This window comes from Mesocricetus auratus, unplaced genomic scaffold, assembly GCF_017639785.1.
Source record: "Mesocricetus auratus isolate SY011 unplaced genomic scaffold, BCM_Maur_2.0 Super-Scaffold_100015, whole genome shotgun sequence".
Classification (NCBI taxonomy): Eukaryota; Metazoa; Chordata; class Mammalia; order Rodentia; family Cricetidae; genus Mesocricetus; species Mesocricetus auratus.
In genome coordinates, this window is record NW_024429198.1 from 65310066 (window position 1) to 65333606 (window position 23541).

The 23541-nt window shown below is 45.0% G+C and overlaps 1 protein-coding gene and 1 pseudogene across 1 annotated transcript in view; one reads left to right on the forward strand and one right to left on the reverse strand.

Moving 5' to 3' along the window:
• The window catches only part of Nrg2 (neuregulin 2), a 208742-nt gene that overhangs the window by 118244 nt on the left and 66957 nt on the right, over positions 1 to 23541 (reverse strand).
• Positions 6120 to 6238, forward strand: LOC121144396 (annotated as a pseudogene).

The following is a 23541-nucleotide window of genomic DNA, read 5'->3' on the forward strand; positions in this document are numbered from 1 at the left end:
TTATTATTATTTTTCATTTTGTGTCTGAGTGTTTTGTCTCTATGTGTATGGCTATGTACCATATGTATGCTATGCCTTTGGTGGCCAGAAGAGGGCAACACATCCTCTGAAACAGGAATTATGGTTGAAAACCATTCTGCTGATGCTGAAAATTGAACCCGGGTCCTATGGAAGAACCATTGAGCCATCTCTCCAACCTCTATTTCTAATGATTCGATATTAAGTGCTTTTTGTATAGTTAAAATTCTTTTTTTAAAAAAATCTTTTTAGAAAGAGAAAAAGTATAGCTGGGTGTGCAAGTCCATACCTTCAATCCCAGCACTTGGGAGGCAGAGGCAGGAGGATCTCTTGTAACCTTGTCTCAAAGAAAGAGGGGGGTGGGTAGGAAACACTTCCTAGATATGCAAGCTTCCTCAGCTCTGTTTGCTCTGGGGGATGAAAAGCCTTAGGGAGAAAATAATCCCATGACTTACACACACACACACACACAGACACACACACACACACACACACACAGAGAGAGAGAGAGAGAGAGAGAGAGAGAGAGAGAGAGAGAGAGAGAGAGAGAGAGCTCCAAATAGTTTCATTTCAATTACTTACTTGGCTTCTTGTCCTCACCAACAATAACCACAAAAAATACAATAGGACAAGCATCCCAGCTTGCCTTCTCTCTCTCCCCAAAGAAAGCATCCCTACCGAGCCAGAGGGGAAAGCTGTACCTTGGAGGGCAGTGAACAGAGTGTTTTCTATGGTCCAGAGACAGCTCAAGGGTGTCCCCAAAGTTTGTATGGGGAAAACTTGGTCTGCAATGCTACAATGCAGTCAGACAGCGAGACCAAGCGTGGTGGCTCGTGCTTATAATCCCAGGACCATCCAAAGCTGAGGTAACAGGATTGAAATTTCAAAATGTGACCCTGTCTCAAAAAAGAAGGTAGGGGTATAATGGGAGGTATTAGGTAATTGAAGATGCTTTCATAAGCAGAGATTGATGTAGTTCCCAAGTAATGTAGCTCCTGAGAGAAAAAGTTAGGGACGTTCAAAAGGTAATCTCTCTATCTTGTATGTGTTCTGACCATGAGGCCACCTTCCATTCCGTGACAGCTTGAAGGGTCTCACCAGGACTGAGAAAGATGCTGGTGCTATGTTCTTGGAAACCTCAAACTTCGAGCTAAAGAAACCTCTTTGTAGCCGGGCGGTGGTGGCACACGCCTTTAATCCCAGCACTCGGGAGGCAGAGGCAGGTGGATCTCTGTGAATTCGAGGCCAGGCAGGTCCGACAGCCTCCAAAACAACACAGAGAAACCCTGACTCGTAACAAAAACAAAAACAAACAAACAAAAGAAGCCTCTTTGTAGAGTGTTCAGCCTCAGGTTACTTTGCAATAGCAATGAAATGATAGACCCTCCACTTGGGCTATCTAGGGATTGCAAAGGGCTCCTAGATTCTGCTTTTAAAGTAATTTAGGAATTATACAAGAAGTATCAGTGGCACAAGACAAACAGGCCACTCTGGGTTAGGAGGAGGAGAGACCGTACTAGACCAGCAAAAGTGAGAATTTAAATAAGTCACCAGCACGTGAATAGATTATCGTCTGCCATAGGGGCCATAAAATGGCAGGGAGCCTGTTAAAGGGCTCAGAGTGAAAACAAGAAAAGTGTCCATTCAACTAGAGTCAAAATTACATTTTGTATTGTGGTGTGTAGAGTATATGTGATATGGCGAGCACCTGGAGGTCACAGAACAACCTTATAGGGCTGCTTCCCTTCTTCCACCTTTGTGAGGGTTCCAGAGACCAAACCCAGGTTGCCAGACTTACCCACTGATCCATTTCACTGGTCTCCAAATTACATGTTTTAATAGCAGACTTTATAAGTCATTTTCCTACAAGTCAGAAATTAATTCTTTAAAACCCCAGCACCCTAACCTCCTCTAACCTGTTTCCAGCTCTGGTTCTCCTTTGCACACGGATTCAGACCTCAGAAATGGTGTGTTCCTGTACCCTGATCTCAGGACCAACTTCTCAGCACCAAGGTCAGGGACAGTAGCTCTCTAAAGTGGCGTATGTACTGCACTCCTACTTTAGGGACCTGTTTCCAGTCTACAAATGTAGGTCGCTTCCTCTCTAAACCCAGAGGAGAAAGCCCACAGGATGACTCCTCAGATGCAATCAATGTTTCCTAGATGTGGAAAACCCATTTCCTGGCCTGTATGTGGACCGTCAGCCAGCCCAGTGGGGCACAATCGTCTCCAGTCTGTGTGCGTGCGTGCGTGAGTGCGTGCGTGCGTGCGTGCCTGTGTGTGTGTGTGTGTGTGTGTGTGTTATAAATGTCTGTCATTTGTATGAATGCCCATGTATGAATTCCCATGTCATTCCCAATCACATCACACCCCTGTACCTCCTTATTCTTAACTCTCTGGGAATCACTTGGCCAATTTAAACTCTAACAGCAAAGGATTTGAAACCAAAATCAAGCCTTGCTCCTCTGATGCTGTGCCTTCTAGTGGGAACCAGGGGAAGTGCGCCAAACAAACAGAAGGACCCAAGGAACACCCTGACCAGTCACACTCTGTCTCTATTGTGTGTGTCCCTGAGACATTCCAAATGGGAGCCTCTTGCTAGAGAAGTTAGCACAGCTGTGTGTGTCCCAGGAAAGTGCAGACTGACCCTCCGAATAGTCTTTCTTTTGTGGAGGGGCTGGCTCCATCACCCATCCCTACTAGCTGGCTCTGTTACTCATCCCTAGAGTCCATGGCCCCTGCTATATTGGGTACTATTCTGTGCTAGTCACCTCTGCATGATGCCCTGGATAGTCATCTGATATCTCTGGAATCTTACCACCACTTTGAGAGGAAACCACCTGCTCCCCGAAACCTTAAAGAGCAAAATTTATATATGTTACGGGGAAAAAAACAAACAAAAACAACAACAACAAAAAAACCCCTCTGTTGTTCAGAATGCTTTATCCAGGGACTTTGATTGTTAAGTCTTCAAGCCGTTTAAGAGTTGGGCGTTGGTGGCGCATGCCTTTAATCCCAGCACTCGGGAGGCAGAGGCAGGTGGATCTCTGTGAGTTCGAGGCCAGCCTGGTCTACAGAGCTAGTTCCAGGACAGCCTCTAAAACAATACAGAGAAACCCTGTCTCGAAAAACAAAACAAACAAAAAAAAAGAGTTGGGTCCTTGGAGCCCAAAGTCTGGGGATTCTTAGCTTGACGGGTGACTGATTAATTCAATCCACTCTAATGACTGATCTGTTGCTCTCCCTGCCACAGCAGCTAGCAAGCCAAATGACTCAGGAGGATCATCCCCACAGAGCCGATGACTCCCTGTGCTCAGGCAAAGAAAATCTCCCTTCTCAGTTTCCCGGGAGCAGCCGTCAGATCCTCTGGACAGGGCTGTGGAACAGATAGGGAAAGTCGGCATCCGGAGAGACCCAATGTCATCAGCCCGGTCCTGCAGTTTCACAGAGGATGGAGTTGGAGGAGGAGGAGGGAGGCGCAAACCCACAGCCAGCCTCTGCCATGCTCTTATTCCCTTCCTACTCCCGTAAGCTTAGAGTCTGATCTGGGCCCATTCCTGGGTTGGTGCCAACGTGCACATCCCTCCCACTCTAAGCAGCACTCAGAGTGGGAGAGAGGAGGAGGCCCCAGTGGTTAAGAGGGCTGCCTGGGGCACCATGCAAACACTCTGCTTCTGCACAGGTCTGTGATCTTTGCTAAGTTACTTAAGCTCTCTGTGCCTCACTTTCTCCTTCTATAAAAGGGAGACACTAATAAGTCCAACTCTGAAGGACTGAACTGTTTTTTTTTCCTTTTTCATGCAACATATTTTGATCACATTCTTCCCCTCCTCCAAGTCCTTCCAGATCCACCCCACCTCCTTATCCACCCAACTTCATGTTCTTTCTCAAACAAAACCAAAAAAGACAAAAACAAAACAAAACAACACCAAAAAAACCCAAACCATCAAACCATAAAAAACATAGAGTCCACTTTTGGTTTTGTTTTTACATAGGACTACTAGGGAAATCTGAATAAAGAGCAGGTGTTTGTTCACAGATATATCAGTACCAGTTTGTTAATTGTAACAAACGGGCCACGCTCAGGTAAAATGTTCACGGTAGAGAAAAGCAGGTCAGGATAGATGGGAACTCTTTGAACTGTCTTTGCAATTTATCTATAAATCTGAAACTTTTGAAATAAGACATTTCCCTGGGCATGGTGGTACATACCTTTGATCTTGAGAGGCAGAGGCAGGTGGATCTCTGTGAGTCTGAGGCCAGGCTGGTCTACAAAGCAAGTTCCAGGACAGCCAGGGCTACACAGTGAGACATTGTCAATAAATAAATAAATTTGTTTAAAAACAAGTTAAGAGACCAGTCATGGTGGTACACACTTATTATCTCAGCATTTGGGAGGTGGAGGCAGGAGGATCATGAGTTAGAGGTCATCCTTGGCTGCATAGGGGGTTGGAGGCCAGCCTGGACCCTGTCTCAAAGGACTATAATAAGCCAGGCAGTGGTGGCACACGCCTTTAATCCCAGCACCTGGGAGGCAGAGACAGGCGGATCTCAATGAGTTCAAGGCCAGTCTGGTCTATAAGAGCTAGTTCCAGGACAGGCTCCAAAGCCACACAGGGAAACCCCGTCTCGAAAAACAAACAAAACCAAACAAACAAGAAGACTATAATAATAAAGCAGTCCTTGACATATGGTTCTAAGCCTTGTTCCTGAGGATCTGGAACCATCCAGAAAGCATCAAGCTGCAAGGCAGCCAGCATCAAAACCCCTGGTATTCAAGTCAGCGACAGCTCCCAACTACAAATATCAAAGGACAGTAGGCTTGGTCTGCATTGAGACATCGCAGAGAGACTATTAACCTGCAGCCAGGTGCCACGCTTGCATGTCTGTGGTCCTGAGCTCAGCCCCTCGACCCTCTGCAGCTCCTTTTCCTGTTTACTGTGGTGTGCCACCCCACCCCAAGGCTTCTGTGTTGAAAATCTGATCCCCAGAACAGTGATGTTCAGAGGTCCACTTCCTGTCTCTTTGTGTGTGTTCCCGCTCTTACATCTTTTTGCCATAATGGGATGCTGCCAGGAAGTCCTCACCAGAGTTGGCATCTTGCTACTTTGTAAGCTTGGCTTACAAAACAGTGAACTAAGTAAACCTCATTACTTTATAGTACACCTAGTCTCATCAGGTATTTTGCTATAATAATGGAAAACAATACACTTGCGGACTGATTCGTCCAGCCTAGAGCACAGATTTACTGTGAAGCCAAGGTGAGAGGTGTAGAGGTAGCCTCTGATAACCCTGTATGTCCGTACTTTGTGTAATCTTCTCCTGAATGTGGGCTGTTGAGATGTCAGGGTTAGATGGAAGAAGACAGACCTCCATCTTAGAGTGGTGGTCCCGGGAAAGCTAGTCATTTTGCTGTAAGGGAGCACAGTGAAGAGGCTCATGGGAATAATCTTGGAAACAGTCCTCCCGAGGCTCGCCAACACTACATAGATGATCCGGGAAGCGGCCTTCAGTCCAGAGGACTGTGGTCCCTGGTGACAAGTGTGACTGTCTGTGTCCACGCTGAGCCCCAGACCTGAAGCACCCAAGTGAGTTGCACCTGCATTCTGGGAGCGTGGAGAGAGCTCCCAAAAATTACCTTGAGGTACTTTTTTTTTTTCAGTAATACATAACAGATTGTAAAAATATTTTGTTGAAAACTTAAGGAAATTGAAAAAGCCAGAAACAAAACAAAGCAAAAGAAACCCTGGCCCCAGAGATTCCATAGAAAGCCCTCCACATAGCCACATCCTGTGACATTTCGGCTTCTCATTGCCTCTTCCTTCCTTGAACTCAACACCTGGAGGTGGATGAGTTTGGTGATGCCATTGTGTCCCCTCCCTGGAAAGACCTCCTGGGACCTGAGGATGCTCAGGTGGGGCAGCCCCACCCCCTCCTGGACAGCATAGGTGGCCTGCTTCAGATTACAGCAGCTTTCAGGCTTCGCTCTTGGAGGGACTTATTTCTAGTCCCAGCGTGTTTGCTGCATCAACAACATGTACATCTGCACTGCACCTTTCGCCGTTCCTTCTGAAGCTGGTTTTAGAATGGGAAGAGTCCACGTCCATGTCCATACCACCCTGAACGTGCCCAATCTCGTCTGATCTCGGAAGCTAAGCAGGGTCCGGCCTGGTTAGTACTTGGATGGGAGACCGCCCAGGAATACCGGGTGCTGTAGGCTGGGCTGGAGAGATGGCTCAGCCGTTAAAGGCTAGCTCACAACCAAAAGTATAGAATGGGAAGAACTTCTTGTAATTGAACTTCAAACCTTGGCGCTTAGAATGGGCAGACAAATACACCCTGGCTTGTGTGTCCCCTCCAGGACAGACATCCTACCCCACGCCCACTAGTCCCTATCAAGGGACTAGGGTAATGACAAGAAGGGATTCAAACCAAGAGTACCACTTAGCATCTGCAACCCCACTGAGTCCTGGGCGAAGAAACGGAGACAATACGGACCCCACGGAAACTGTAGCACTATTCTCTACAATCATTCGACCTCAATATGGAATGTTCCACTCAGCCCCTGCGCTCACTGAACAGCTCCTTTGCCCTGGAGGGTCTCCCAACTTCCCTGTCCCAAACGGTTGGAACCCCTGCCTCTCCTGGCTTCATCACCCCATACAGACAGAGAGCCTGGCTGTGTGAAGAAGGGTTTCTGCAATTGTTCCTGGGAGGGACAGGGAAGGGTGGAGATGCTACGCCTGGGCTCCTGGGGCGCAGTGTAGCTGTGAAGAGCTGGAGAGAGCAACAGGCACTAGGAAGGGTTTCCAGTGATGTGGCTGATGCAGAAATGAGGACCTAGAAGACAGACAGCAGGACTCAGTCAGAGGCCTTGGAGTCACAGACCGACCTACTGCCGAGCCCCACGGCCCGAGAGGATTGCTTACAGGGTGCTCCTGCCATCCGTGTTCCCCCGGGACAAGCACAGTTTAGACTCCTAAGACTAGAAATCACAGACAGAAGAATGCTCACTCTCACAGCCATATGGGAGGGAGGGTTTTCCCAGGAGCCATTGCCCTCCCTGTCTCCGTCTCTTCCATGGTGCTGTTAGGAGTCATAACCCCTGGCCTTCTGGTCTCTGCCTTTCTCCTTATCTTTGTGTGTGTGCGTGTGTGCGCGCATGTGTGAGTGTGTGTGCATGTGTGAGTGAGTGAGTGTGTGTGTGTGTGTGTGTGTATGTGTGTGTATACATGCGCTCATGCTAGGCTGCAGAGTATCCAGGTGGCTGCAAATAGCATGGCTGAAGTTCTGGTTCTACCCTAGACAGAAACACCTGGATTCCCCTCAGAATAAGTGTGGGATGGCGTGATGGCTCAGCAGAGAGGCCCGCTTGCCACCAAGCCTGGCAACCTGAGTTTGAATCATGGACCCCACATAGTGGAAGGGGAGGACCAGCTCCTGCAGCTGTTCTCTGATCTCCATTTGGTCCCCATCATGTGAGGATACACACATGCTCATGCGTGTGTGCATGCAAGCATGCACGCTGACACACACACATGCACACATGCATGCACATGCACACATTTAATTTTAAAAGGAGTATTCAAGGGACAGGTCCCAGAGCCCTCAGACTTCCACTGAGAGCTCCAGACTTCCAGGATTGGGAGACCCTATTCAGTGTTGGAGGCTCAGGCTGCCAGGAAAAGAGTTAGCTGACCTTTTTGACATAACCCCCCCCCCTTTAATCCAGCTCTTCCAGGCTGTGCTCTGGAGTCTTGTTCACACCAGTGCCCAGCAGGGAGCATGCACCCACTGTCTGCAGCTCTGGTCCTCCCAGTCTGCTAACTTAAATGGGGAGGGGAGAATATAGGAGAAGGGTGCACATCTAAAAACGTTCTGGGGGAAGGCAGGGGTTGACAACAACCCGAAGCCTGCATAAACTCTAGAGCTTGCTCTGCAGCTCAGCTCTCTACTGGGGCCTGTCATGGCTGAGGTTCCACTGAGGGCAGAAGGAAAGAATTTAGAATCCAGCTAGAATCGTCAACAAAGCCTGTGCCTCAAACTTTCCCAGATCTCCTCCACCACAGTCGGACCTAAACCCCTCTGCCTGGAACTCAAGGCTGTCTCCAGTTTGCCTGCCTCCCCCCCCCCCCTGTGCCTTGGCCCACCACACCCTGTACCCATCTGCTAAAGATAGGTGTGTCCTTCCACTCCGCCCTCCGAGCCTCCAAGGGCTTGGGTCCCGATCCATCCTGCTCTCTTCACTGCATCCCACACCAACCTCTGCCTTTTATCAAGTCCCTCCAGCAGCCTAGCCTGCACCACACCACACAGAGTGCCTGGAGCAGCTCACACTGTTCAGTGGGCATTGTTTTTTTTAAGTTCTGTCAACCAGAACATAAAAACGTAGACAGCCACAAAGGTACCAGGAAGTCCCATATCGTGAGCTCTCGGTGCTTGGAGAGCTGGGACTATATTGGAGTCATTTTACATTCAGCCTCAGAAAATGCCAGGAATTCTTTTTTTTCTAAGTAATTATTCCTTAACAACTTCCAGGTGGGTATTGTTCTTCCATTTCCACACTTAGATGTGCTTTGTGGTCCCTTTGGTCCAGTGGGCAAAGGATGGGCTCTACAGACCAGACAGTCACATAGCTAATGTAGTCCCATTAGCTGGTGAAGGAGGAATCTTGCCCAGGGCCAGAGAATGAGGGAGATGATCTGCCTCCACCAGACACTGTCCCCACGGTGGTAGGTATCCCTTCTCTGCTTCCCCCTTGCCCCATCATCAAGCTTCAGCAAGCCAGCTCCCATTGCTGCCAGGCTGAGTGCAGCCAGCCAGGGGATTAGCCCTCTCGGGCAGCTCGATAGCACACTTTGTTTATGACACTGGTTTTTAGTCACAGAGGGCTAGGGTGTGCTGCACATTCCTGCAGATAGGGAGCATCCATTCATAAAGAGGTTCCTATTTGACCCATGTTGGCCACACCCTTGGGGGTAAGCACATGGTTACAGATAGCCTCTCCCCTTTCTCACAGCCTAGGAGCTGGTTTCCGATTTGGAAGGAAAGACAGATGTGAGGATTGATCCCAAGACACCCAATATCTCTCTTGCTCCTCGGGAGACGTCCGTAACCTGAGTCTGCCAGTGATTCCCTGGGCAGAGCTGGCCTGAGCCAGGCTGATAAACCTGTGAGAAAGTACTCTTGATGCAAGCTGCTGACAAACCCCTCAGCCTCTGTACTCTCAGTACCTCAGTCTCTTTTCTTCATTATCTCTGTCCTCTTCAGTTTCCTCCTACTCTCAGCAGACCTGGTTCCCATTCTTAACAGAAAGCAGAGACCAACCCTTACACACACCATTCCTTGTATGTGCACAATTCCACGGAGGTCTCAGAATGTGCCTTCCTTCTTCCATTTTATAGACAAGACTACTGAAGTCTAGGAAACAATGTGATTTTTTTTACCTTAGTAACAATATATAAATTGCGCTTGGTGACGCAGGCCTACAATCCCAGATGCTTCGGAAGCTGAGGCAGAAGGATTCCAAGGTGAAGACTAGATTACACTACATAGTGAGTTCAAAGACAGCCTGGGCAACTTAGTGAGATCCTGTCTCAAAAACAGAAACTAAAAAGAGGTAGTAGAGCGCTTTCCCAGCATGCACAGGGTCATAGGTACTGGAAAGGTGGTTAGGGGGAGGAGAACAAAGCATCGAGTTATACAGGATTTTGAGTGGAATTCAGATTTTCAAACATTTTTTGAATGAGTTTGGTGTGTGCGTGTATACATATATATAAAATATATGTATGTGTGTTATTTGTATGTATATATGCGTGTGTGTGTGTGTGTGTGTGTGTGCGCGCGCGCGCGCGCGCACGCGAGCGTGCATGTCTGATAGGAACCAAACCCAGGTCCTCAAACATGTTACACACACTCTTTCCTTGAGCTACAGCTACAGCCCTTTGTCCATTGGAGTAATGCTTTACCTACAGTCCCTGACCTCTCACACTAAAATTCTCTCATCATAAGTGATTTGTTTTTCTGGCATAGAAGAGGGAAGTTGACACTAATTCTATTGCACTAGTAGAATCCATATTTTCACTACTTGCTTTGGTATCAAGACCGCAATTACCTCAGATACACAAATAAGCCTCAACTACAGCAGGCCCATGGGGGTTTACACTCATAGAGAATGAGCAGGTACGTGTTGTGATTCTCACCAGAGTCCTGCTCTAGGACAGCAGTGTATATTAAAGTATTTAACTACATCACCTTTGTACCCTGACCCAAAAAGCTCAGCTCTAAGGATTTATTGCAAAGCAAGAGCAATGAACACAAAAGATTTATAACAAGGTTTTCAACATAGCATTATTTACACCAATAAAATATTTTGGGGCAACGTATAAGCAGCATACTCTTGGAAATGTACTAAATAATTTTTTAGTACCTTTAAATGATGGAACATTAGTCATTAAATCAAGTTCCTTCGGAACAATTAGTTCCATGAGTAAATGTTACCATGTGATATGAAATGAGAAAATAAAACAATAAGAATATCAAGATCTAGTAGAAAGAACAATAGGTGTGGGGGAATGATCTAGAAGGAAAGTAACAAAGACTTGAAGAGGGTTTCTGGTACTGTGAAGAGACACCACGGCCACAGCAACATTTACAAACGAAGACAGTTAATTGGTTTGCTCATAGTTTCAGAGGTTCAGTCCATTATCACCATAGCGGGACATGGCGGTGTGCAGACCCACATGGTGCTGAAGTAGTAGCTGCTACATGTTGATACACAGACAGCAGGAAGTAGACTGAGTGTCACACTGAGCGAAGCTAGAGTAAAAGCAACCTCAAAGTTTTCCCCCTCAGTGACACACTTCCCCCAACAAGGTCACACCTCCTAATAGTACCATCACAAGGTTGTACTTAGACATGGTAAAATTGTGAGCAATTTCCTACAAGGGGTATTTGTTAACTTTAAAATGAATAGTTAGTTGGTTATGGTGGGACATACCTTTAATCCCAGCAGTGAGTTTCAGGCCAGCCTGATCTACAGAGAGTTTCCGGTTAGTCAGAACTACAAAGAGAAACCCCGTTACAAGAAAATGTAATACATGCTAATTTTTGTGAAATTTATTCTTATTTCTCACAATAGTCATCGTCAGCATTTAGGGTAAGTCCATTTTATATATGACGCAGTAATCACGAAGACGCTAAGTGACAATCAAGGTTGTAAAGTGATACAGGGTCAATGGCAATCAGGATAGGGATCCAGGTACTCTGAGACCCAGCCTATAAGGCTCCTCTGCCTTTCGCATCGTCTCCATGGACAACAGTTTCTTCTCGGTCATGATCCCTTCTGGCCTGGACACTTGGACCAGACATGATGCCTGTACTCCTACCTCACGTTCTTGGGGGTGTACCACACTGACACCAACCTCACACATCCGAAGAGCAGACTTGGGGCCAGGTGTTGAGAAGCACGCTCAAGCAGAAAGCACTTCCTATCAGCCTCCAAGGCCTGGGAGAGCTGGGCCATTGGAAGAGACTCATTCAACAGAAGCCAGCCAGGCCTTGGCTCTAGGGCTCCCAACTTCCTGGAGGAGAGGCCCAGCCTCCATTGCCCTCTTAGCAGGAGTAGCACCCCTTTTCCACAGAACCCAGAGGATCAAGGAATTAAAGCTTCAGAGGCAGTGATTCAGAATTTTGGGGATGACTACACTTCCCAGAATGTGATGACAGCTCTGAACTGCTCCCCACCCCCACCCCACCCAAAGCAGCCTGCAGGCTCCTGCCCACATCCCGCAGTGCATAATTCCAGAGGATTTCAGGTCTCAGTGGAGCCCTTTTCCAGGTCACAGGAAAGCGAGTCTCTCCTAAAGAGCATATGTAGAGTGGGTTGTTCTTTTGTCTTTCAGCCCTAAAGTAACTAACTCCCTCTTGAGAGGTGGGTGACTCAGGGCCATTATCCTTCTACTTCTGATGACCCATTGGGAGGAGAAGGGAAGTGACTTTCACGGAGTCATATCATGAGTCAGTGTACAAGCCAAGACTGGAACATGGCATTTGGGGCTCCCGGCACTATATTTAAGTCACTGGCAAAAGCGGCTTGTCATGGCAGGGTCTGGACCCAGGCAAGATCAAAACATAGGTGGTTGCTGACCCCCAGATCCAGGGTTAGCAGAGAGAATACAGAATCCAGAGTTTTGTCACAAGTGTGCACCCTCTCCTTGGAAGCCTAAAATCAAAGGAATTGCTTATCCTTATACTACACAAGAAGAAACCAGGCCACTGGAAGGAACTAAGGATAAAGAATTGAACATCTGTCTGCAGGCCAGTATTCTTCCTTAGCCAGATGAAACGTTCCAGGGTCTGCCTGTAGGGTGCACAAGGCATCGCCCTACCCCTGAAACATCATTTTGGAGGGAAACTGCTGTGGCCTAGGTTGAGTCGTGATATGAACAGATGGTAGCCTTCTCCATTAAAAACATTCCACACACAGTCCTTAGGACCCGTCACAGGCCCGAGGCCATTGCTCCAGATCAGAGACTAAGAGATAAAGAAAACCAACTTTAGCACCAGCAAGGGGAAAATCCAACAAGTTGTGTAGACTGATGCCAGGAACTTCCCCCAGCCTCACTGGCCATTTCAATCCCACAACTAAGAGAAACCTTGGGTAGCCACACACAGCTAGGAGTTCTTGAGTGGCCCAAATTCTGCAGTGCTGTCCCAAGAACTTCTTGTGATGGTGGAAATGTCCTATTAGGGTTGTTCTGAAGGATCTGAAATGCAATGAGATAACTGAGAAACTGTTCAGATTTTATATACATTTTTATTACGTGTGTGTGTGTGTGTGTGTGTGTGTGTGTGTGTGTGTGTGTGTGTGCATGTAGAGGTCATAGGACAACTTGTGGGAGTCAGTTCTGTCCTTCCACTACAAAGGGTCCTGGAGATCAAACTCAGATCCATCAAGGCTTGACAGCAAGCACCTTTACTCACTGAGCCCTCTTGACAGCCCCTAGTTCTACTTGTTCTTAATGAACTTAAGTGTTTCCCATCCAAGGTTAGTGGCTATTATACCAGAGGTTCTGTGAAGACATTAGCTTGAGTAGTCACTCAATGGTGAATGGATAAAGAGACCATGGATCAGCTGGATCACAGAATAGCATTTGGTGCTAAAATGACATGAAAGCAGAGGCAGGAATATCACTACAAGTTCAAGTCTACCCTGGTCTACATAGTGAGTTTTAGGCCACCAAGGGCTATGCAGCATGACTGCCCAAAAAAAAAAAAAAAAACCTGTCCAGTGAAGAAATAGGGAAAACACAAGCACACATTAATTATTAAGTAAAAGAGGCTGACCTGGAAAGGTTATATATTATAAGTCCAACTGTATGGCGGCCTGAAAAAAAGACAAACTGTAGAGACAGGGGTTGGAGGATGGATAAGCAGGAAAGCACTGATGCCTTTTCAGGGCAGTGCAAAGGCTCTGATGGCTGTAACTCAAGACATGGGTGCTGGACTTTATCTGCAGACAGCATGAACCTGGGGTAAACGATGGGTTGGGAAGATGTTGAGTCAGTATGCATTCATCTTGTGTAATAAACGCTCCACAGGGGTTGTGTGGTGGGGGCGGCGATGGAAAAGGGTAGATTCTACTCATGGGTGGAGGACTGGGGGGTATAGGCAAGGTCTCCATACCTTCCTCTTAATTTAGCTGTGAACTCAAATCTTCTCTCTCTCTCTCTCTCTCTCTCTCTCTCTCTCTCTCTCTCTCTCTCTCTCTCACACACACACACACACACAGAGTCAAACAAAATAAAATAAAACCCAAACTCATACCACAAAAAGGAGAGAGAAATTAATTCAAGCGGCATGAAGATTAAGCTGCGGGAATGTTCATTTTAGACCTTTTTATGGAGCAAAAAATATTGTAAACAATCTGGATATACAATTGGAGCATATTGTTAAATAAATTCTGGCAGCTTCACAAAATAGAACATTTCTTACCTCCCACATCTAAGCTATCAGAACAAATTCTCTACTGCCTCCAGCAAACACTCTCTGATTCCATCTATTACTCTTATCTCTGCTGCCACCCTCCGGGATGAGGCACCACCCAGCTCCCCGTGGGCTACTGAACGGCCTCCTGACTGCTCAACCTGCTTCGGCTTTTACACTTTCCATCCATTTTCCTCATAGCAGCCAGAGCTGTCTACTTGGCTGGCTGGCGGGGCTAAAGCTATTTGTTTTAAGTGCGTTAAGTACCCATAAACTCACCGCCCATAGGAAGGACTAGCTTTCAGCCATCAACTACACCTAACCCTTTAGCCTCCCCCTGTCTTCTCACTTCCTCCCGTGGCAGGCAGCCATCATCCCCAACACTCATTTCCTTTAAATGTAGCTATGGCATCTATACAAATTCCTAAGTGTTCCTATTTCATTTATGTATGTAGTTTGAGTTTAATAAAAAAAAAAAAACAAAACGTGGCATGGCGTATTTTTACGCTCAGTGTTTACTAAGACACATGGATGTTGTTGTATTAAAAAAAAAAAAACATCAGTACTTCATTTAAACTGCCAACATATCCTGGAGACTGGAGAGGTGGCTCAGGGGTTAAGAGCAAAGAGCAGCAACTGCTCTTCCAGAGGACCCGGGTTCAATTCCCATCACCCACCTGGCAGCTCACAACTGTCATAGCCCCAGTGGCAGCGGATCTGACACCCTCACACCAATGCACACAGGATAAAATGAGATAAATAAGCTGCCACACTACCTCATTGTCATTGTTACATTCCATGACGTAACGTCCACTGTGTTGCAGACCTAATCCAGCCAGCACCTCTCCTGTGCATGCATGTAGGGGCTCAGGGCACTTACTGTGCGTGTCCCTTATCATACAGGATTGTGTTTTCCAAATCACTCTGCCAATCTACCAGCAGCTTTGAAGAGTTCCACTTTCTCCTCAACACTTCCTGTTAGGTCTGTTGAAGTTATGCCACTCAAAAAGATGCTGAAAATCCTGTTAATGGCGGCTTGATATGGTGCTGAAATCTCTTAATATTTTATTATTTTTGGTTAAAAAACTTATTTATTTTATTCCTTCCTATTGAGTGGGAATGTGAAGGCCAGGGGACAGCTTTTGGGACTCTGCTTCGTGGGTCCCAGGGATTGAACTCAGGTCGGTGAGTTTGGTGGCAGGCACCTTTGCCTGCTCAGTCATCCCAATGGCTCTACTTTATTTTATTTTATTTTTTAATATCAAATGTTTCCTATTTGCTGAGAGGCTTAACATGTCATTTGCTCATTTTTCCCCCAACTGGCTTGTTTATGATTTTCTTATTAATTTGTCAAAGTTGTTTCTTATGTATTATTTTTATTGATGGATTTTTTTTGATACAGTGTGTTCTGATTATATCCTGTCCCTCAACTCCTCCCAGCTCCTCCTCCCTGCCCTCCCATCCAGATCCATACCCTTCCTGTCTCTCCTTAGAAAACAAAGAGGCATCTAAAGAATAATAATAAGGGCTGGAGAGATGGCTCGGCAGTTAAGAACATAGCTGTTCTTCCAGAGGTTCTGAGTTCAATTCCCAGCAACCACATGGTGGCTCGCAACCATCTATAATGAGATCTGGTGCCCTCTTCTGGCCTGCAGGCATGCAGGCAGGCAGAACCCTGCATACATAATAAATAAATCTAAAAAAAAAAGAATAAAATAAGATAAAGCAAAAACAAACAAGTCAAAACAAACAGAAGAAAAAGAGCCAAAGAAAAAGAAGGAGGCATACATAAAGACGCAGAGACACACATGTTCACAAACACAGGAATCCCATAAAAACACCAAATCGGAAGCCATAATATGGTCTTCATACTGTTTTTAGTTGGTTGTGTGTTGCAAAGCTTTTTTCCTAGTCTTTTCACTTTCTATTTCTTTTCTTTTTTTCTTTTTTTCCTTTTTCTTTCTTTCTTTCTTTCTTTCTTTCTTTTTTTTTTTGTGTTTCGAGACAGGGTCTCTCTATGTAGCTCAAGTACTGGGATTAAAGGTATGTGCCACCAAACCAGGGCTCCTTTGTACCTTCTTGAAAGTATCTTTTGATGTATAAAAGTTCTTACTATTAACATGGCCAAGCTTGTCAGTTTTTCTTTTGTTGTCAATATTTCTGGATCTTATTTAAAAATAGTTCTCCTCTCAAATCCTGGAAGATAATACCATATTTTCTGTTAGTGAGTTTCAAAGTTGTAGAATTAAAAAAAATATTTCAATACTGAAGCCATCTGGGGTTGGTACTCCAGACAGAATGTAAGCAGGCATCCAATTTCCCATTTTTTGCATGTGACGTTTTCACTAGTTCCATTTTTTATTTCCCTACAGTTCCATTTATTATTTCCCTACTGGTTTGACATACTGCTTACGTCACCTACTACAGTCCCATGTCTGTGAGTCTAACAGTCCTGAGTCCTCACATTCAGTAAATAAAGCCTGTCCCTCTAAGTCTTTTTTTTTTTTTCCCTTCTCAGAACTTAAGAAATCTCAGTCAGGTAACATAAAACACTAGCTGAATAGAGACTCTGTTAAAATGAGGCAAATTAGAAATGTTTAGACATTTATGAACTAAAATTTTCTGCCTCATAATATATTGTCTCCCTCCATTTCTTAATTTTTCTATATCTTCTAATGAATTTGCAGTTTCTTTTTTCCATAAAAGACTTGTATATATGTTGTTGGAGTTATTTTTTTTTCTGTTTCTGGTTTTTCAAGACAGGATTTCTCTGTGTAGCTTTGTAGACTAGACTGACTTAAAATTCACAGAGATCTGCCTGCCTCTGCTTCCTGGGTGCTGGGATTAAAGGCGTGTGTCACCACCGCTGGCTGGATTTATTTTTAAATATTTGATTTCCTCTCTATAGGAAACCACACACACACACACACACACACACACACACACACACACACACACACGGCAGGCAGGCACCACCATCATCCAGCGATTTCCAAAATATTTCAAATGTGCCTTTCTTTAAATTTTTGTAACACCCCACTTTAGAGAAACAACTAGCAACAGGTTATATAGAACGAAAATTTCTTTAACATATCCATGTTATTTCAAGTAGCTAGATTCTCCTTTTCTTTTATTTGTTATTATTATTATTACTTTGGTTTTTGAGACACGGTTTCTCTGTGGCTCTGAAGGTTGTCCTGGAACTAGCTCTTGTAGACTAGGATGGTCTCGAACTCACAAAAATCTGCTTGCCTCTACCTGCCGAGTGCTGGGGTTAAAGGCATGCACCACCACTGCCTGGCTTCTCCTTTTATTTTTAATAATTTTATGTTTTTTGTGAAAATTTAGTCATTCTATCTTTGGGGGCTGCGTTCCAAGATCCCCAGCAGATGCCTGGAACTACAAATAGCAGTACCAAGACACATATATATTTACTTTATAAATAAAAAGTACATATATGCAAGTATATGCTGTTTGCTCCCATGCATATATTTCATTGATAATGCTTAAGTTATAAATTAAGCACTGAAAATAATAACTAAAAATAAAATAGAACAGTTACAACAATACACAGTAAAAAAAAGAGAGAGATTTTTATTATACTGCTCAAAACAGTGAGTAATCTAAAAGCTAGGTATTTGTTTCTGGAATTCTCCCTTTAATATTTTTACACAGCGGTTGACTGAGTAACCGAAACCATGGAAGCAGAACTACAGATGAAGGAAAGTGGTTCTGGTGAGGATTAAACAGTGGTGGCTGTCTCTGTGTCCTTCCGGGTTTCACATCGATCGCCTCCCTATCCCCGTTTGAGAAGATGTTTGATTTAGTGGGCTTTGTTTTTTTTTTAATGTGGAAACCTAGGGCTTTACACACACAAGGCAAGGGCTCTCCCACAGAGCTATACCCTGCCCAGCTCTAGTATTTTATAGTCACCCTTCTTTGGTTAGGAACTTCCTGTTTGCTCTTTGTCATAAATAGATTTTTAAAGTGTTTTCCACAAGCAAAATGACAAAAATGTAGAAAACAACATAATTTTTACAAGGCAATATTACCTTGATGTCGGCAGCCACAAAGGAGATAAAGCCAGCCACACCAGAATCCTGGGTCTCTTCTCTCCCTATCCACAGCCCCTGCTCCCCTGACTTTTTAGTTGTCACTTCCTTGCTTTGTTTTGGTACTTCAAGCACAAATCCCTAACGCTATGTATGACCTGACTTAGCCAGACTCTTCACATACCTTTCAATCTTTTGGTCTATAAGCACCTAAAACCATCCCCTGTCTCTTATTTTTTTTCCCTCCTTCTGGCAATCTGTTTGGTGAAGACTGGTGATATTTTCCTTGTAAGGGTATTGTATTAGTAAGGGTTCTCTATAGGAGCAGAACTGATAGATAGAATGTATGTATGTATGTTTGTTTGTGTAAAAAGACATTGACCAGTGTGGTTTGCAGACTGTGGTCCAGCTCATCCAACTATGGCTACCTTCCAATGGGAAGTTCAAGAGTCTAGTAGTTGTTCAGTCCACAAGGCTGAATATCTCATTATATGTCAGAATCCTGAAGATGTAGGCTCTAATATAAATGAAGGAATGGACTTTATAGTGAGAGCAAGAGCAAGTAGGCCCAGAGCAAAGTTTCTTCTTTCTCCCACATCCTCATATAGGCATCCAGCAGAAGGTGTGGCCTCTATTTACTCAGATGATCCAATTAACTAAGACTCCCTCCAGCCAACTGGGTTTTGATTAATTCCAGATGTAGTCAAGTTCATGACCAAGAACAGCCATCACAGGTGTTGATTTTCTTTAAAAATTGACAAGGTATTTATATGCAAGGGGTAGTCTCTTTTTTAATTGCTAGTGGTATACATTACATTTATGAAGGGCAATCTTAAAAAAATACATCAGATCCTGCCATTTCCCTCTAGCGCTTCTCATAGATGTTAGGATAAATCCCCCAAGCGCTGATTATTGCATGAGTTCCCAAAGGACCCTATAAAAGGTCCTATCTACATCTTCCTTTCCAATGGCTTCAGATATGATTTCCCCTCTGTGGTGGTCTAAATGTAATTGGCCCCCCATAAGTTCATAGGGAGTGGCACTATTAGGAGGTGTGGCCTTGTTGAAGGAGGTGTGTCACTCACTGTGGGAGTGGACTTTGAGGTCTCCTACGCTCAAGCTACGCCCAGTGTCACAGTTCACTTCCTGTTGCCTGCAGATCAAGATGTAGAAAGAACTCTCAGCTCCTCCTCCAGCACCATGTCTACCTGCATGCCTCCATGGCTCGACATGATGATAATGGACTAAGCCTCTGAAACTGTAAGTCACCCCCAATAGAATGTTTTCCTTTATAAGAGTTGCCGTGGTCATGGTGTCTCTTCACAGCTATAGAAACTCTAACCAAGACACTTCCTTTCCAGAGTTCTTGTTGGAATGTTTTTCCCTCTGATCTTTAGCATACCAAGTTTGTCTTTCTTAGTAGAGTATGGTGGAGCACATCAAGAATCCTGACACTAGGGGCTGAAGAAATGACTCAGTGGTTAAGAGCACTGGCTCTTCCTCCAGAGGACCTGGGTTCAATTCCCAGAACCACATGGCAGCTCACAACTAGTTGTCTGTAACTCCAGTTCTGGGGTGTCCCACACCCTCATACAGATGTATATGCAGGCAAAACACCAATGCATGCACACACACACACACACACACACACACACACAGAGAGAGAGAGAGAGAGAGAGAGAGAGAGAGAGAGAGGGAGAGAGAGAGAGAGAGAGAGAGAGAGAGAGAGAGAGATTTAAAAAGAAAAAGATGGAGAGAGGATAATTCCAAGTTTTAGAACAGCCTGGCTTACTGTAGTAAGACTCTGTCTCAAAAATTTAAAAATAACTCTGCATGCCACATCCCTTTAATTTCAGCACTTGGGAGGCAGAGACAAGCAGATCTCTGTGAGTTTCAGGCCAGCCTGGTCTACAGAGTGAGTTCCAGGATGGCCAGGGTTACACAGAGAAACCCTATCTTGAAAAGAAAACAAAAACCAGAACAAATTTAAAAACAATTTCTTTCTAAAATGTGCTCTAGTTACTCCCATAATCATCTGTAATAACCCTTACAGTGGTCTGTATGCATATTTACTTGTTATTTTACCTGAGTTCATAATGTAAGCAATATGTAAGACTTTTTCATTGATTTTTTTTGTACTGAAACTGGTGCCTGGCATTGATCAGATATCATGTTGAGATAACATGATATTATAGGAATATCTCTATTGATAAGTAAATATAATCAAGTCATATTAACCCAATAAGTATGCATCCATGATATGATTGTATTTTTAAAAACATATCTGTATCAGCTCTCTAGGGGTTGCTTCAGTGGGTCAAGAGTTGAAAGCAGGCAAGCCTGAGTCATATAGTGAGTTTAGATCAATCTGGGCTACAAAGCAATACCCTAACTCAAAATAAAACAAAACAAACAACCTTAATAGGCATGATGGACTATGCCTTTAATCCCAGCACCTGGAAGCAAAGGCAGGCAGATTTCTGTGAGTTTGACACCAGCGTGGTCTACACAGAAGAGTTTCTGGCCAGCCAGGGCTATATGGTGAGATTCTGTCTCAAAAAAACAAAAACAAAAACAAAAACAAAAAACGAAAAACTGATATTTATGTTCGTTCCTTGCCTGTCTTTCCTGGTTTCTGCTTTTGCTTGCTATGTGTTTTGCTTCTTTAACAGATACATGCTGTATTATAAGAAAATAAAAGGGGGTTGATTTTACCATGGTGAAAACTGGTCTTCCTTTTTTAAAGGTATGATCTAGTTGAAAGAATTCATACTCCCCAAATAGCCCAAGTGCTCATTTACAACAGCATATGTAATTATCCAGCAACACACAGGGAGTGTATGCTCATCTCTATCATGGTGTACCCAGACACTAAGGTCTAAATTTGCCTGTATGTGGTCACTTTATTCTGCTTTGTCCCCCCAAGAAGTGCTTGTAGTTCACAGGAAGGTCATTTTTATGTGCCTGTGTAGGAATATGAGACATATATAAATGAAAAAGATTAACTGGAAGAAGGGGCATTTGGGGAATCACTTTTTTGAGACAGGGTCTTGCTATGTAGCCTAGGCTGGCCTTCAATCCATGACCCTCCTGTCTCAGCCCCAAGCGATGGGATTACAGGCATGTATCACCACACCCAGCTGAAAAGGAAAACTTACTCCATAACAATTATGCGGTCTTGTTTGGTGGCATTGTCTTCATTCTACCCCAGGATCTACAACTCCTCTGGAACACTGGGGCTCACCGAATGATGACTGAACAGTTTGGCATAAACAGTGTCACAACATGATCCCTGACAAAATGCCAAATAAGGTGAGACAGAGAGCTGTGATCTAAAGGATAAAGGGCTTCACTTTCACAACAAAGTCCTAGAGATGGGGTGTCTAACAGATGCACAGACTTAACTCTACTGGATTATGATCAAAATGGTTGTTGAACAATATTATGCGGAACCACAGTGGGTTTTGTGTGTGTGCATGTGTGTGTGTGTGTGTGTGTATGTGTGTGCGTGTTATAAGTGTGTGCATGAACATGCAAGTATGTAAAGTTTGAAGTCTGTGTGTCTTTCACAGTTGCCCTCTTCTTTATTTTTTTTCTCTCTCTCGCTGAGCCTGGAGCTCACCAATTCAGCAAGGCTGGCCGGCCATGAGGTCCAGAGATCTCCACCTGTCTCTGTCCACTCAAGTGCTGGGATTAAAACTGTTGTACCATACCCTGCATTGTACTGGGAAACCAAATGTGGGTCTTTGTGTTTATACAGTAAATAGTTTATCAACTGAGCCAACTCCCCAGACCTCCATAATTTTTTAAATGCAAAATTAAGGGCTAGAATGGTCAGATGATAGTACACAGAGGCTCAATAAAAAGAGGTCTTGGGGGACTTTGGGAGAAAAGACCCCAGCCAACCAGGGAGAGGCAAGTGCAACTGGGTTCCACACAGGGAATAAAGGCGATTTGGTGGCAGTCGGAGGGGTGCCCAGGTTATCAGGAAGCAGATGTTTGAGGGGAGCAGTAAGCCTAGTGGGTTGTCCTAGAAGAGCTGTAGAAGGCAAGCTGGACAGGGTGGGAAAGGGGCCATCAGAAAGTGAACGGCCTCAGATGCAGGCTGAGCCTGGACATGAGCCTAGAAGCAATGAGGAGAGACGGGCGCTTTTAGATTTTGGAAATGTGTGATAAAAGGGGTAGTCTAAAAATACTAATGGGCATTCAAATTAGAACATAGTACACATTAATCTCAACCCCGCTGAAAGCGACAGAAAAGGAAGCACCCAAATGTCCTGAGGTGACATTCGGATGATAGTGACTGCTGAGACAGACACGGAGTCTAGACCCAGCGGGTCATCTGAAAGCTTTTCCGGAAACAGAGAGCCTGCCCTCACTCCCACTAATGCAGAAGACGGACTCCATCACTCTCCTCTCCTAACCTCCCAGAGAGGAGTCTTCCTGTCACTGTGGTTAGATAAGTCAGTGGGCAGCAGTGACTTCCTCGCTGACACGGAAAACACGGAGAAGTGTGCTTCTAAGAAGTGTGGCTCCTCATGTGTAGATGGGACACCCAGCCCCCTCTGCGTGGCCTGGGATGTGTGCAGGTTCACTCAGAAGCTGCCCCTACCTGGTGCCCACGTGGGGAGCGAAACACTCTCCCCCGTACCTCCACTGCCAAAGACCAGGATGAGTAAAAGAGCCTGTGTCTCCACTGGGGCTTCCACTCACAAGTGTTACAAACTATTCCAATCCTTTTATTTAAAAGAAGAGAAAACATCAAAAGTCATTTTATCTTAAAAGCTAGTGAGATGTAGCAAACCAATCAGAAAATGGAAAGGCAAAAAAAAAAAAACTAAAGTAAAAAATTTCGATTTGTTTTGTATCTTGTGTCTAAGTGTATTGCCTGCATGTATGCACGTGTGCCGCATGCCTGTCAATGCCTGAGGAGGTCAGAGGAGGGCGTCAGATCCATGGAACCGGAGTTACAGATGGTTGTGGCACTGAGGATGAAGCCCGGGTCCCTCTGCAAGAGCAGCAAGTGATCTTAACTGCTGAGCCATCTCTCCAGCCCCGAGATTTAGCCAATTACTGCACTGCACTCGGGTACCTGCTGTTTCTGGAGCCCGATTTTTTTTCTCTAATGAGCAATTTCTTACGGATATTCTCAGATGTGGTGAAAATGGTGTGTGGTGATCTACGGTGGTTTGAAAGGAAATGGCTCCCAAAGGGAGTGGCACTACTGGGAGGCGTGGCCTTGTTGGAGGAAGTGTGTCACCATGGGGGTGGATTTTGAGGTCCCTTTTGCTCAAGCTTCCCTCAGTGTGACTCTCAGTCAGCTTTCTGTTGTCGGAAAATATGTAGGACCCTCGATTATTTTTCCAGCACCACGTCTGCCGGCATGCCATGTTCCTCGTCATGATGATAGTGGACTGAACATCTGAAAGCATAACTGAGCCACCTCAATCAAATGTTTTCTTTCATGAGTGTTGCAGGGTCATGT